We start from the raw sequence: 16,843 nt of genomic DNA, 5'->3' as shown, positions 1-16,843 counted from the left end.
GCATCACTTCACGTTAATGATGACACTAAGCCTGTGACTAACATACTTCATTTTCGTTTTTATTACATGAGTTAGACTGTAAGAACAATAATTGAATAATTGGTTACATAAATGAAAGATAAAAAATTCTCCATAACCCTTTAAAATTGAAAAATGCTATCTCATTTAATTCTCACAATATCTTATGACATAAACACACGTAGAGAGGACTGTCTATTATTTCTCGTATGGTGGAATTAACCCCGGGATGAAATGAAATTGTTATTTGACAAACAGTTCAGTGTGTTGGTGACGATCATTGGTGCATCAAGTGAATTTTCGGCTATAGTTGTCTTCATAAGCTAGCATGATCCTTTACTTAGCTCTCTACTACATGAACTGTGTTGACATAAATGTAATATCTAAAGATGGTGGGGCTTGGAGGACTGAAGAGAAGACAAAGGAATTGTTTTCTACAGTTTAACCCTGAACATATGGCATGTCCATACATGTAAAATTAATGTGCCCAGTACAATCAATCATATAATAGTTTACCAGTCTTTACAGATCAGGATAAAATATGTTTATCTGTACTAATATGCATCCATTATGATGATGACCGAAGTTAATAAAGTGAGATCAGGCCATAGTTCACTTCTATTCTGATTTATGAATATGAGTCTGTTTTTTCACTAAGTCCTTTCTAGAAAAATTCTCCCATCATAATATATCATATCCATAAAGAAGCAAAGATAATGGGATTATTTTCTACTCCAGTTTCAGTTATTTATATTAATTCTGCTTTTAGGAAGAGTTATGGGTAATAATTTTAGGGTTAATCCACCACTGCATGGTTAAATATAAAAGAAAACCATTCAAAAGTCACAAGAATGAAAAGTAACAGAATGCACAAGGGGTCAATAGGAATGTGTATTTTGCCTTCTAGTGTGATCTATTGCTATTGAGAACAATTGACTAGACAGGTTCATTATTGTTTTGCAACCACATATAAACCATTATTATCCACATTTACTCCCTAAGGTGTTTTCATGGACAGTTTTTCAATGATTTGTAATTTCAAGTAACAGCAAGCTTACAATTCACTCTCTTTATCTTTCCTGGTCCTTTAAAGGAGATTATCAATTTCTACAAGCTAGAGGCCAGTGGAGCAGCTATAGTCTTCCTGGAAATGTTTTGTCAGAGTCACAAAGGTTTATCATCCCCAAACTACATTCAGCTCACAGTGGTTTAACTCTATCCTGTATTTATTAATCTTTGAAAAGAGAACCATCATTCTGAAGAGATCTGCAAGTTTAGCCTTAAAGCAACACTTTAAAATACATGCTGATGGTTGCAGTAATTTTGCTTAAAGAAATATATAAAGGAATTATAAAATATGTTAGATTGGGGGCAATTTTATTGTACAACACATAAAATAAAGAAAGGTGAATAATGTTGCTGTAGAAGAAGACTGAAAGTTTTGTCAAGTTCAAGATTTTCAACATTATAAAACAACTTCTCAAAAACAGACTCAAGCAACAAAATGGGTGTTTTCTTTGTGGAATTTTCTTAGGTATGTGTGTGTATATGTTTTGAGAGGCATTTCTTTCATTAAGATTGAATTTTGTATTTCTGTGTGTACATGATGTTATATGTGTGTACAAAATATCAACTAACTTATGATTACAGCTGGTTCTATTCCTCCTCTTTCCAATAAGGAGGAAATAGGTGTTATTGTTAAATGTTTGGGCTCTGGAATCTGTCATTAATCCTGCCTCTTCCACTTACATTAGACAAATTACTTGTTTTTCAATTGACTCATCTTTAAAATGGGGGAGGTAATAGTAACTATTTTTGATGTGTTATGAAATGACAGGAGATAAGGAATGTTAATATGCTGAGCACATTGTCTGCAAGAAGCACCACGAGCAGGCAAAGTGAGTCAGGAGGAGGAGAGAGAGAAGAATGAGCACCAGGTATACTCGTGGTAATCGAGGTAGTTGAGACAATGTAAAAAGCAAGACTTATTTGAATGTTTTTCCCAGTCTTCATAATAAGAACTTTAAATGGGTAATGTAAGAGAAAACAGGATGACATTCTTACATACAATAATAGAGACAAGTAATTGCAAAAGAAGGAAGTGATAGTGATGATGACAGGGTAGGTAATGCTTTGTGTTAAAAATGTAAGGGCTTTCAGCATGAGCAGTACTTCTGAAAACCATCCTAGAAATAGCGTGAGATGCTGACCTGTAAATGCCTAGCTTCCATATGAAGCTTTTAATTTTTTGGATGTGTTTATTCTTGATTTCTGTCAAAAGCTGTAACATGATCAGTTAGTTCCTATTCCAGTTCACACAAAGAATTCTTTAATTTATGATAATAAACAGAAACAATCCATATTTAAAGATTCATTTAAAATCTATATAATTTTAGAATCATACGTATAATATTGAACAATATTGTCAGCAAAAAATTGTACCCAATGATCCAACTATTAAGATATATAGAAAATGCAACCTCAATGTATACCTTATTGATTTTATTACCCTTAGAAAGGATGATTCCAAGTCTAATTTTTAGGTGTCACTGAACTTTCAGCTGGAATTTCTTCAGACAGATATTCTCACCCTGTTCATTTTGTGAATTTTGGTTTTTTCTTAAATGAGAATGTGTCACTTTTGAAAATAATTCGACTGGATTTATTTGAAACAGCTTCTTTTTAATAGGCTAATAATAAACACTGAAATATCTATTTACTTTATGCAAAATATTTCGCCCAGGGCAATACTTCCCTGTGCAAGGGAATGCTCAGGAAGGCTTGTTAAAAATGCTAATTTATTGGTTCTAACCTTGGAGATTCTGATTCCATAGAGCTGAGGTAGGCCCAGGAATGTATATTTTGTTAAGGTCCTCCAGGTGAATTGGTCTAGGACTACCACAGATTTTGTCAGCCTGTTTGTTATCAAGATAATCTTCAACAGAGAACCTCTTTATTATCAATATCTTCTTCAACATATAAGAAATATTGATTTCTAATAAGTTTGAAAATTAATGTGACTTGTACAATAGCCTGATTTAACTCTAGTTTCTAAGTAACACTGTAAACTCCTGAGGCAAATTTCCAGTTGTCACTCATCCGTGTAAATAGAAAGACGAGAGATGGATGCAGAGCTCCATTAAGCCAGGATTCTAACCTTGGAACCTCACATGTACTCTCTTTCCCTTCTAGCATCCTCATAGTTTGTCTTCATTTTAAGCTTGTTCTCCCTTCTCTTTCCCCTAACTCAGATTCTCTCTCTGCCAATTTCCTCCCTCTTTATAGACTCTTAGCTCATAATCTTCTCATGGCCTACTTTTTTTTTTTTCCTTAGCTATCTTATCCAAGGATAAAAGAGGGGAAGGTGCATCCTGGTCTTTCATAGATTTTGTGGATTAAAAGCACTGGATTTGGGCTAGGAAAGAAGTGTTAGGTTAACAGAAAGAGAAATTTGGATGCTCACTCTGCCCAGCCCAGACTCTGCTTTCTCCCAGTCTGCTTGAGAAATGCCTGGCTTCTTGCATTTTTTTCCCTAAAACATATCAAACCCAGAGCTACATCTTCATCAGAGAGACTGAAAATCAGACTCATGCAGCCTGTCAGAACTTGCTTTATTCCAGTCTGAGTCCTTTAGCCATTTCATGACCTTAATCTACAACTCTCTCCTCTTAGGAATTCTTCACACTGCAAGCAAACCAGGCTTTGCCGTCTTAATGGAGTGTAAGCAAAGTACACGAAAGTTTCAGTCAAGAGAATACCTAAAATGTTGTTAGAAATACCTTTTTCTGCCCCATTTAAATGGGAAGCTTTTACCATGAAAGTAGGGCTGTGTTTAGTGTCATTTTTAAAACAAACGATGCCATGCCCTGTGAAGATGATTGCTTAGACTTCCAGACACCAACTCATATGACTGTGATCTAATTTACTTCTGAAGTCTGGATTTATGAATGATCCAGTTTCAGTCTCTGAGAGAAATCAGTTCTGAGTCAAACCTAGACTTGGAGTGGAAGTAAAGAAGAAATAAAATAACAAACTCCAGTGTTGGATTTAAATTTTCTAAAGTCTGAAGGAAGTTGTTTGTCTCACTATCTCCATTTCAAATGAGTACAGCGGTCCATGGTATGCTTTACTCTTTTGAGAAATAATGTATGAGGATGAATTGTGTCACATGTGCGTGTGGTAAGAGTAGCAGTTGTATGGATGACGTAAATAGCTTATATCTTCCAGCACTTTCAAATAGAAAGGTGACTTCTAAAATCAGTCACACACACACACACACACACACACACACACACACACACAGAGCAAAATGTGAAACACCTCTCTACTTATATGTCTTTAGTTGATAGTTCACAGACAAGAAGTTTTGTGAGACTGAACCTTCAATGATCTGTTAATGATTTGGGATTTTAAAAAGTTCACTCTGAAAGCTGGTTCTTGTAATCAAGTTTGACATGAAAATAGTACTGTCATTAAAGTCAGGGAAATACCATAGTTTAATGCTTAATCATATTACATTTAAGATAATTTGTATGTCATGAAGCTATATTTTGGAAACATGAATTTCCAATTTACTACTGAGCAGACCATATATCTATATAGACTTTTACTCTGAGAGCACTTTAGTGTTGACTTGTAGGTTCAGGAATTTAGTATGAAAAAAATACCTATTAATTACACTTAAATCCTTTGGAAAACACACTCATGTAATTAAAATGCCAATGATGACAAATAGTAGTGCTATGATTAATTTTTTGTAGAACCAGTGTCTTTCAGGGGAAAAATTATCGCCCCTTCACCTGTTTCATGAATTTCCAGGAGAATTCTCACCTCCGATTTGAAGCATTTTAATGTTCTTTTTCAAATAGTTCTGATCATTTGTCCTACACATTTTTGGGCACAGATGTTGTCTGGGTGATGGAAGGGTAGAGATTAATCTGGATTCTGTACAGTGTCAGTTTACAGAGTAAATTCTGAAAGGACTGAGCAGATGATTTACATTTTTAAACTTAATCATTAAAATTATGGTGAGTAATCCATATTAGAAGGATATTAACATATACCTAATGGGTCTCCCACACCCACATGGAGATTTTAGTACTTCTTAGTAATTCCATTTACTTGACACAAATGATTTCATCTGATTGCTCTAACCTATCATGATACCTTGAGCAAAACAACTGATGTCACTCAGTAAGGAGTTAGGTCCGTTAAAGAGAAGCCCATTAAAACATTTTATACAGTCTGCAATGCAAGTGAGAACATGGTTTAAACATAAAATGGGGTGGGGGACAAATCTGAAGGAGACTAAAGCTAGTCTTTACTCCTAAGATTTCTGAAATATTCTTCAAAATATCAACCCCAAATTGTGAATAGTCTTTGTCTTCCCAATCTAAGGATTCAAACTTCTCAAAATGCATAGAAAGATCTTCCAGTAAGAACACCCCCCTCCATAGAGCGTTGTGTTAAACTTCATCCAATTGTTCAGCTAATTCTTATGCTTTTCCAATTTTAGTGGATTCGATGTTTTTATTGGGGTTCAGGGAAGCATGGCTAATGACATCAGCAAGCTTTGTAATTTCTCACTGCCAGTTTTCTACACAACTTACACTTTTGTCACTCAAACTGCACCAAATTGCTCCAACGATTAATCTTAAAGCGCAGGCATAGGGGAACTTTTAAATGGACCCTTTCTTGGGATTTTGTGTTAAAAACAGAAAAGTTCCCATGAGGGAAGGGGGTACATTAGCTTCTCTAGCCTCTGCCTCTCCCCAAGTCTCACTCTTCTCCGCCACCCCCCAAAAGGAATGAATTACATTTCTCTTCTTGTCCTTTAAATGAATAGCATAGTTTGGGTGAAATTATCGGGCAATTGCATGCCTTTTATGCAGATAATGCTATTTGATGAAAGCGGTGTTTTGATCTGCTAAGGATAATACAGACCCAGGGTTGGATTCATTGGTGAGAGTAAAGCTGTCTTCTGTGATAACTTCATCTCAGCATGAGGTCAGACGGGGAAAACTGGGATGGGGGATTAAAAAATGACACAGTCGGAGCAGTATTCACTTCCCTGCTGTGCTCCTGGCTGCACACTATAGCTTATGTTTCTGATCTGTTATGGTATTGTCTGCCTTTCTCTCTCAGAGCAGAAAGAGATTGCTTAAAACTTTTCTTTTTTCAGCTAGAGGGATTAGTTCTGTGCAGCTTTTTTAATTAAAGAAACTGTATCTTTTTCAAGGCAATTTAAAGCTGCAAGGGAAGGACCATCAACATCCATAACTTAGTACTATTATCTGTAATAAAGTGTAAACTCTAGGTTCGAAATTCAGAAATCAGGGAAGGGAGCTCTCGAATTCTGTTGTATTTTTGACCTTCAGTAAGGGCTCAGGTCACTAAATGAAGAATAGTAAATACATTATTTTGTAGAAGTCCTGAAGACATTTCCATAAGTAGTAACTTCCAGCCACTTTGCTTTTTAGCTTAGCTGAGCTTGCTTAATTAAATCTTCATGATGATAGTGAAGTGCACTTGAAAATAGTGTAAGAGGAAATAGATTTAACTATATATGCTTTTCTTTACCCAGAGATCATTTTTAAACATTTCCATTCTCCTGAAAGTGATAACAGTAGAAAATGTCTGCTTAATGTCGGCAATGTGCATTGAAACAGTGCAAAGTACAACATTATGGTACTTTTATCATGACGAGCCTTTGCATTTGTGATAAGCGGTCATCATCTTTATTAATCTGTGGGGGACACGGGTTGATCTATCCAAAGTGATGATGAATTTGTCAGGACGTATACATTTGAGTTGAATTTATAGCTCAGTTTCACCCAGGTTAATGTCGAAAATCCTCAAATGTTTCAAATAAGGCCCATATGGTTATCACTTTACAAAGCATACAGGCTCTGTGCTTCGATTGCAACATACACATCTCCGACTAAATTCCATGCCAGATCAATTAGAAACAGTCCTCCTGAGCAGACAGGAACAAACAGGGATTGTTTCCCCAATACCAGCTGAACCCTTGTCTTGAAGAAATGAAAAGCAGTCATCTTAGACTCTACACTTCTTACCATTAAAAATCCAAAGGAAATTCGGAAAACAATAAGGGTTTCATAAATAATGTCATATTTCATAGAAAATACTTAAAGGATCGGCATTTAATAGGTGCTTAATTACAAATTTTTCCATATTTCAGTAAGTGCTACATCTTACTGCAAAAGGGGAAAACAAAATTTTATTTCTTTGCCTTTTCCCGTTATTTTTGTCGTTACTTCAAATTATGGTTCAGAGAAAAGTCAACCAAGTTCAGGGGTAAATTGATGTGGCTTGGTGTCATGACTAGAATTTTTAAACTATGTGCCATTATAAAACTGATAGGCAGAAATTAATAAGTATAGTATCTTCAAAGTCAATTTTATTTGTGACATAGCCTTTTTTTTTCAATAGAAAGTAAGAATGACTGAATTCATTGAAAATGTTTATTCATGTATTTACTCATTCATTCAACACCTATTTATTGAGCATCTTCTGTGTGGCAGCCCTTTCTGCTAGACCCCGTGGGGTTCAAGGAGGAATAAGGGCAAGCGACAGCACTCCAGGAGCTCTCAGCTATTGGAAAAGGCCCACACAAAACAAAGAACCAGCGCCATCTTTTATGACATATAGAAAATAACAGTGGAAGCACTTCTAAGGGAGTGCTTATTAATAGGTGCTTTAATAAGTAGGCGTTCCAGAAACTGAAAGTACAGGACATCCCAGATGAAGGAGTAGGCAAAAGGAGTAGGGCACTTCTGGAAAATGAGGACATATTCCATGGGTCGGACACTGAATTATAATCACTAGGGGAAGCAAAACACCCCAACTTATAGTCACCTAGTGACTATTTTTTTAACCTCTGTTTACAAGTTAACTTATAGACTGGATCCTGAAATATCTAAAGTACATTGTGTTATTAACAAAATTGTCCTGTTTCACTAATTTCTGATAAACTTTGCCAACAGCTAGTGCTTACTTTAAATATACTACATACTTCTATCTTACATACATTATATACTACATACCTTAATGACTTACTAAAAGTTGTTTATAGAAAATACGAGATTTGGAAAGGCACTCCATGATAGCTATGATGAAAGTTGCAGCTATTAGTGTGGAATAAGAGTATGGCAAGTTTGAAACACATATATGGAGTTAAACCACAATTGAAAGTGCCACATGTGGAAAAGATGCCTCTGTTTAAAATCCTTCAGGGAAGCGGCTCTTTTATGAGGTTTAAGCAAAACCAAGTCAGCAGTTGGATTGTGCCCCACAACTGCGTTTTCACTAAAGGTCAGAGCCACGTGGAGGCTCGGTTTACACAGTGAAACACAAACTAATGTACTGGAAAAGCATGGTCCCATTTAGAGGTTGGTTTGTCTGATCACCAGTTCACTTGGTGGCTCCAAAATGCCTGTTCATTGCGAGAGAGCTCCCTTGCTTTAATTCAGGTAAAGCACATTTTCCACTACAAACAGTCATTTAATTTTATGACTTTGTCAGTGATGAAATTAGAACATTTTTTGCACGGGGGAAGCAAAACACCCCAAATGCCTGATAATCATGATAGAGCTACTTGAGAGACTTTTATGGAAAAGTTCAGTGCTAGTGCTGTAAAGTGTCCCAGTGAATTGCTCGCCACATGCAAAGTGATGTGGTTAACCTCCACACTACAGGTGCCTAGAACTGGGGATTTCCTCTGTGACTTGAGCCTCTGTTTTAAGCTGCCCATCATTTGTTGGCAGTTGAGAGGTAACCTCTTTTTGGACATACACAGATTACTGGCTTTCCTCATTGTTTCAAGGTCTGAGCTGGAAGGTCTGAGTGCCTGAGCTTCAAACACACACACACACACACACACACACACACACACACACACACACACCTCCCACCCACCCCCAGTCATTTCTCCCTTCTTCATTAGCACTTAAAGCGCCATTTGTGGAAGGGGTTGTAGCCCTTGTTTAGCCACCAGCACCCCACCACCTTATGACCCCCACCCCTTCGCAGTCAGGCAACACTTTCCTGTTTGCTAGAGTAGATGTCATAAGTCGGAAGACTATCTATGAAGTCCAGCGGTGTCCAAGAGCCTCCTTGGAGAGCCTCCTACCTGCCTAACCCTGGGACTCCCCTTCTGCACACGTGAAAGCCCCATGTGTCAAAAGAGAAAGGGGTTTTGGGACCCCTGCTCCCCACGGGAGGGAGGCCAGTACAGCTGCCACCCAGCCCCTTCATCTGGATCTTGGACTGGAAGAGAAAACGGACAGCCCCCAGAAAAACAGCGTCCAAGGATAGCCCACGCAATGATGACTGAAACAGACTAGCATCACCTTCAGTAGGGGAACGACACGGATGTTAATAGACCAGCCAAACAGGTGCTGTTGCCCTTGCCTCAGCAGCAGAAGAGCCCATCTCTCTCTCACCCCACCCAGTCCTGATGGCACTGTCAGATCCTTCCTAACCCCAAAGTGAGTCCGGTGGTTCAGCCCATTCTCTTCTTCCTGCCAGTACTTTTTAGAGGCTTCTTGCAAAGGCTGCAGGCAGGCATTTCCTGGAGTGGGGGTGGGGGCTGCGAAGGGAGCTCTGCAACGCTTTTTTTTTTTTTTTTTTTTTTTTGAGAACTGCATATCAGTGTGACAAGGGGGTCCCTACGGGAACACGATGCCGCCAGCTCGGCCCCATTATCCCATTCACAACCAGCTGCGTTAACATGGCAAAGGCACCCGCAGAGCCCGGCAGTTTGCAGTGAACAGCCAGAGGTTTGGGGAACAGATAGCGACGTCTTGCATTTCTTCTCCCGCCAAGGGCACCGGCGTGAGCAACCCACCATCTCTGCCCTCCCACGACAACAGCTCAACAAGGCAAAAAGCTTGATGGTCACTTAGCAAGCTGCCTCTCTGCTTTCCAGGGATGCATTTGGAGAAAGAGTATGCTATAGTTTGGCACTGTACAACGTCAGCTTTTCCTAATGGCCTCAAATGATGGAACTTCTTTGTTCGAGAGGGAAAAAAATAATAATATAGCCGCAAAGACCCAAATTTAACACACATATACTGGATTTCAGGCTGCGTCTTCCACATGCAGTTGGTGAGGAGGTCACCTGCGCGCCTTGTCCACTAGCGATGCTTTGCGTAGAGTGCACAGAGCCGGATTAAGGAGGAGTTCTGCAGTATTTTGTCTGTATTGCATCCAATTAGTGTGAATGTTCAGCATCACATACTGAAAAACTTTGAATATCATGTAACAACGAGCTGGGCTACAGACAGCCTCCAAGATTTATTACCATTTTTAAATTTTATGAGTCCTATTGTTTCCTAAGCATATCACCAGCGTTAGCTATAATGAGGGTTCTAGGGGGAAAAAAGAGCTGAAAAGAAGAAACATGCCACCTGCCTCACCCCAACTCCCTGCTCTTCTGTGTGGACTCTAGGATGGGGCAGAGTTGTTTTCTCTTTTTCCGTGTATTCCTAGATAGCAAGGAACAGAAGAGCAAGGAAGAGTGTTACTTTGACACTTAGAAAAGTTTTAAACAGTGTTTAAATGTTTTCAAATGTGTGTGTGTGTGGAAACTGGGCCACAAACGTGGTTTATGAAACGCCCTTCAAATTTACTTATGATCATGACAGAGATGCTAATTCTAAGTAGTTTGTGTGCTGGTCGTGTAATCAGAGGAATACCTTCATAATAGACACGTTTTCTTAACATGAGAATGGCTAGAATGAGGGAAACGTAATAATCAATCTGCCCCCACCGCCTTATTTTTTCAAGTGTGAGAAACACCTGGCAGGAAGGAGAGGGACCCACCCCAGGGTGACTCTAGCTTCCTCCAGCAAGGCTGTGCGTGTGTGGTGCTTGGTGTCACTGTCAGTCCCGGAGCGGGTCGTATTGCTCACATATCAGCGATACTCAAAGCTTCCTTCCCAGTGCGCGGGGTCCCTTAAGCAACTTCGGGAACTCAGATTGTGGAACTGGGCACACTAATTCAAGTTCAGGGATTCTCCTGGTCCATTCTACCCCAAACTTTGGAGAAAGTCTATCATGAAGGCTCAGGCATTCCTAGGAGGCATTGTTTTTGTTTTCCGAGCGCTTCGTCTCTGTCTTGTTCTGCACTTAGTTACAAACGCAAGCGTATTTCCTTCCGGCCCGAGTGAGGTTCGGTGTCGGTTGTTGGAATCTCCTGCTCTGAAGTTGTGGGTGGGAGGTGGAATAGAAAGGCTCAGAGCCCACTAGCCCTTCTGCTACGCTTCAAAGGACAGGTCTGCGGCAGCCCGGGCCGCGGGGTACACTGATTATCAGCTACCCCGGGGGGATAAGCTCCTTCACCCCTGAAGAAGCCACCTGCGCTAGTCCTTCCCAAGCGCGCACGCACGCCCCACCCAGCCCAGCCTCCGCCCAGTCCTGGAATTGAAAGGTGCCTGCAGGTTCCAGAGGGGCGAAGAGACAGAGAGCAACTCCGCAAAGGTCACGGGGTTGAATGTTCCAAAGTGGGGGAGCCGCCGACTTTTAGCTACTCCTGGCGGGCATACCTCACGTCAGGGGGCCTGGGGCTGCGGAGCCGGGAGCCAGAGTTTCGGAGGGAACTTAAATGTGCAGAAAGTGACAGTGTCTTGTGCAGAGCAGTAAACTTTTATTTCCTCCCAAGCAAAGTCAGGGCAGCTGTTCCACTGCTAATCTGAAGGAAACGGGAGGGAGGGAGAGAAGGGGTTGAGGGGGGTGGGAAGAGAAAGAAAGGTGTGGACACTTTAGAGGACTCCAGATTCCGTCCTCTGGCCAGTGCGTGCTTGTAGGAGGTCGTGGTGCTTGAACCCGAGAGCGGACACTTGTTCTACGACAGTGCCCAGAGAGCTTGTAAGAAAGTCTGAGTGTTTAGAGTCCCCTTCCCCTTTCGAAGGTCATTTGCGCTTTTCAGTCTCGGAGGAGAGGACACTCTGGAAGGGAAGGCACAGGTCATTTTCAGAGGTTGTGTAAAGGACGGGCCGCCTACTGGGGTTGGAAGTCCTTAATTACACCCTTCTGCCTCAGAATCCATCTTCCCGGCAGTGTCTTGCACTCCCACCTCCTCGGGTGACTCAGCTGACCTGGAATGCCCACCCTATGGAAGATCAAGAAAAGTAGTTTTCTAAGAAGGTTAGAGGCTTGATTACACATACAAGCGTTTCCACTTAGGTCCAAAGCAATTACCCGCCCCTTCCCCTACTCCTCCTGCCTCCCATCGGGAGAAGAAAAGGACAGACCCCCTTGCACGTACCCGCGCACTTTGTTGGTGCGTGTGAATTTCAAATGGCGCTGTAAGTTCATTAGTGTTTGCAATCAGCGGCGGGCAGACCCCTCATCAGAGCCGAAAGCCGGCAAGAGCCATTCATCAGCGTGAAGTGTTATTCATGGATGACCCCTAAATCACGGCAAGAGTAGTAGATGCACTGATTGGTCACAGCATGGGAGCCTCGGTGCTTTCCCTGCACCGACGCGGCCCGGAGGGGGGAGGGAGGGAGGGGCAGCGAACGTGGTTCAGTCCGGCAAATCCCATCTGACAGAAAAAGGCAGTAAACGCGGAATCTCTTTTTTTTTTAATAAAGAAGAAGAAATAAAGTACCTGTCATCTTGACGAGCGGCGGAGTGGAGGAGACAAGGATTATAAATGATCAGAGCGCGGTCCAGCTCGCCCTGGGATTGGGCTCTCCCGCGATCCGCACTGGGGGAAGCGCATGGTAGGCTCCTCTCCTCTCTCCCACACTCACACACACGGACACGTGTACGCGCCTGGTCTCGGGCACACTCGGCCCGGCGCGTCCCCAAGTCACACAATTAAGGTCCTGGATGCTGCTCCCTGGCACAGCGCCCCGCTCGCCTCCTCACCTTTCCCTCTTCCTCCTCCCTCACCGCCTCCATCCTCCCGCTCCGAGGCCGAGAACCGAAAACTCCAGCCGGGCCTTAGCAGCCAAGGAGGAGACTTGAGGGGCCGGCGAGAACAGAAAGGGGGAGAGCGCGGGGGAGAAAAAGAAAGTGAACTCATTGGCGCTCAGCGCGCGCTGCCCTCCCCGAGGCCCGGCGGTGGGCAGGGAAGGAAGTTGTAACACTTGCTGTTCTCTCCCCCTCCCTGTATCCTCCCCCAGTCTCCCCCACTCCGCTCCCGGCGCTGGGCCCCCTCCCCCCGTGCGCCCGGCTCCTTTGAATTTGGCCAAGTGGTGTGTGTGCGCGCGCTGCTCGGGTGGACGCGGCAGCGGTGGCGGCCGGGTAGCAAGCGGGCAGCGCGGGCGAGCAGAGCGCGGTAAGTGCGGTGCCGCCGCCGGCGCGCCCTCCTTCCTTTCTGTGGTCCTAGTGCCCCGGCTGCGGCACCGGAGCGGGAGGGTGGGCGGGCCGGAGGAGCCTCGGATGGCGGCGCGTTTCTCTCTGCTGTCCTGCGAGGCAGCAGCAAGTTGGCCAGTCCTGGTGGCCCAGGAGCATCTCTTCAGCGCGCAGCCTCCCGGGGTCTGGCCTCCCAGCTCCCGGCCTCTGTGTCCCCGCCCCTCCCACGCGTCTGACACTTCTGGCTGCCTGCTCAGGTGGGAACTTCGCCGGGGCCTCTCTCCCGAGGAGCTGGGCACCGCGCCCTGATTACCACCCGGCTCCCGGTTCCCCGAGAAAGGCAGCTCAGAAGCTGGGCGCTCAGTGGGGGCAGGGAGCCCAGCCTCTCTTGTTCTGATCTGAGTGATCCCCAGTTCTGCGGTGGGGAACCACATACTCTGAGAAGGTGTCTGACAAGATCCTGTGGGGCATCCAGCGAGCGGGAAGCCCTGGGACGTCACCACTTTCCCGGGGAAGTGGAAACGAGGCTTCTCTAACTACCGGGGAGCCAAGTTGGGAAGGAGTGAAGGAAAGAGAACGAGGCGTTGGGGTGGTTTGTGGACTGGTGGATCTCGACTGAAACTTGATCTGGAAACTCGTGATGGGGCTGAAACAAACGAATATTCTGAACTGGGTGGGCATTTTAAAAATTACAGATTTAAGAGTCGTAACTCATTCGAAATCTGTATCGTGTTTTACAACGGATTAGAAGGAGCTTCCAACATTTTACATCGAAATGGGCTAGGTCTGATCTCTGCTGAACACTCACCTTAGTTGTAATGGTAACCTGCTACTAATTCTTATTGCAGAGAAAGGGATCCAAGTAATTCTACTGTGTAATACAGCAAATCCATTTGTTTTTTGAAGGCATTATAATCTAAAGGCAGAGAAAAGTTTCCATGTACTTGGGGGTAACAGCAAGGAAACTTAAAGTGTGAGAACTGTCCAAGCACTTTTTTACATGGCCCCAGACAGCTGGGATACAAGAGAGTGGGACTGTCTCTGTATAACACTCTATTTCTTGTCTTCTGACAATGTATTTGTCAAACATTTGTAGACTCTGGCATCATCCACTGGGTGGTCTTTTCACTAGAAATAGAAATATGTTCAGGCATTACCTTTCCTTTCTGTTGTCATAAGAAAAAAAAAAAAAAAAAGACAGGGCTGGCACCTTTGGAAAACTTAGCAGAGTACCCGTAAAGGTGGTATTGCCGCTGAACAGAACTTGCTGATTTGATTCTTTTAGTGAATTTGTTTAAAATACGATGCACACATCTCCACCCTTGCCTCCCAACTGCCTATCTGGAGAAGTATTTGTAGTCTTTCTAGCATATTAGAAACAGAATTTAGAACTGAGAGAAACTGTATACAATTCATTATGGATTTTATGGTTGAAACAAAAGATTTTACAAATACACCAACAGTCTTGCTCTGTACATTCCTTAATACATTTTTAATTATCTAAAATTTCTAGCTGGTATTTCCTAAAATATGAAATTCTTGTAAGAGCCTAGAAACTTTCGATTTGTAATTCTAAATGCAGAGCAAATATTTAATTCTTGCTCTATGAGTGAGAGGTTAGTTCAGTAATAAGACTTGCTAATCCCACTTTAAAATGTCATGGCATTCACAAATTATTCCTAAATTCTTCAAAGATAGGGGTTCATAATGAGTTTAGTTATTCTATTGTGTGTTTCAGGATTGTATTTCTCTTCCTGTTGCATTTTCTTAAAAATCTTGCCTTTTTCCTTACATGAGTTTTACTATTCATCTTACTCAAAGGTATGTTTTTTTTCTTAATAGAAAATACATTTTATTTTAGATATTTTTTAAAGAATACATGTTATAAGAAAAAGTAGTTCCTTTGAGTAAGACAGATATATTTTACATATACTATACAATATGTATTGAAAATGTATTTATATACTGATAACTGTGCCAGTGCTTATAAATTTGGAAAACATATTAGTATCTTATGCCAGTCACATTAATGTTAGCAGAGAACATCGACCCTAATGAGGAGTGCTTGATTATTTAAAATAAAGAAGATAAGTTTATAGTAGAATGGTGACTAGTTATTTTTCTAAATTGAATCATTTTGCATGGCTGTGTTTATTTCCTTGAAAGAAATGTTTTAGGTAAATTATAGAGGTTTTCTTACTCTGATCTTGTAGGCGTGTCACGAGTCTTTGGTTAGAAAAGGGAACCTGCTTATTAGGGTGAAGACAAAGAAAGATGAGGATGCTTATCTTTGAATAGAAGAAAGCACCTAAATAGAGTTAAAAGTTTTAAATTTATTCGGAAAGAAAACCTAGCTAAACAATAATAATCCAGTTATCAAGTTGAAGCTAGCCTTTCTTAGCTTTGCTTCTGTGAGCCAAGAGTAATTATTCTCTTTGTAAAGAGTCAGGCAATAAGAAACCAGGTGAAAGAGTATGGATGTCCGTGTGAGTAGAGTCACCTATCAGACATACTTGATCAACTTTGAACTTGATGTACAAAAAAAAAAAAGTGATGTTTTTGCAATAGCTGTGAAAGTGTGTTTCGAAATGCTGAAGTTTATCTTACCTAGAATGGTACTGGGAAATAAGTCAGAAAGCGGTCATAGACTATTATAAAACCACAGTAAAGACAACTTAATTACTTTATTAATGTTGATTATTTTAATAAATGCATTACCTCCTTTCTATTAAACTTTATTTCATCCTTTAAAAATTTGATTTCTAGGTGGCTGAGGAGTGTCATCAAGGTATTATACTTATGTGAACCAATGTATTCAGCACCATTAATGAATTGTCTGCCCTTTTCTTGAAGATGTGCTGTAGAAACCTGTTAAGTATGTTCAATAGCTTGTTACTTCTCTACTCCGTATTTCATTTGGTAGTCAAATATCCATATTTTCTTTACTTAGATAGTGAGTATCAGGAAATAATACAGTGATTTGCTATCAAACTTTTACTCTGACTCACAACAAATTATACATCCCTTTGAATCTTCAGTGAAAGTCAGTGTTCATATTTGTTTTATTAAGTGGAATGATAGTTCCAGAGAACCATTTAACATGTATTCAGAGTAAAGAGGTGTACTGACAAGGTAGTACAATAATGCAAGACTACTTAAAAGTTTCAATAACTAAGTCTTAAAAAGTATGCGATACAAGCTTCTTTTAGGACATATTTAAAACCTGATTTTGGAGATATCAGCTATTTTAAGAGTCCTGATGGAAATTTTGGGCAAAAAAACAACCAAAAAAAAACTTCTTAGTTTCAAAACTGATTAATTGTTGTGTCTTATAAGAACTGATTTATTTCATACTTTTTTATACCAAGCATTACCATTATGAAGCTCTCTTTCTAATTGAGATTAATGTTTCTGAGCAAAGAAGTGGTTTGGAGGGCTGCATTCATTTTGAGTGCTGTTGTAATCAATTTTAGATACAGCATTCCACAATGGATCAGTT

General features: G+C 41.2%; 1 protein-coding gene and 1 long non-coding RNA gene across 15 annotated transcripts in view; one reads left to right on the top strand and one right to left on the bottom strand.

The window, feature by feature from the left end:
• TENM3 (teneurin transmembrane protein 3) overlaps positions 1 to 16,843 on the top strand; it is a 2,352,866-nt gene that overhangs the window by 1,751,143 nt on the left and 584,880 nt on the right. The window contains exon 1 of one of the 14 annotated variants that reach the window (XM_074329869.1): positions 13,192 to 13,327. The exons of the other annotated variants lie outside the window; for them this stretch is intronic. The gene's annotated coding sequence lies outside the window, so the exon portion shown is untranslated. Of the gene's footprint in view, positions 1 to 13,191; positions 13,328 to 16,843 lie in introns of those variants that run through there. 14 annotated transcript variants of the gene reach the window in all.
• LOC141571055 (uncharacterized) lies at positions 11,665 to 13,139 on the bottom strand. Its single transcript, XR_012495554.1, has 3 exons — positions 12,653 to 13,139; positions 12,308 to 12,451; positions 11,665 to 12,151 (listed from the first exon to the last, which is right to left on the bottom strand). It is a non-coding gene; the product is annotated as an uncharacterized LOC141571055 (long non-coding RNA).

This window comes from Rhinolophus sinicus, linkage group LG04, assembly GCF_036562045.2.
Source record: "Rhinolophus sinicus isolate RSC01 linkage group LG04, ASM3656204v1, whole genome shotgun sequence".
In the NCBI taxonomy this organism is placed as follows: Eukaryota; Metazoa; Chordata; class Mammalia; order Chiroptera; family Rhinolophidae; genus Rhinolophus; species Rhinolophus sinicus.
Note: the sequence above shows the minus strand (reverse complement) of the source record. Positions and strands in the feature narration are given on the sequence as shown.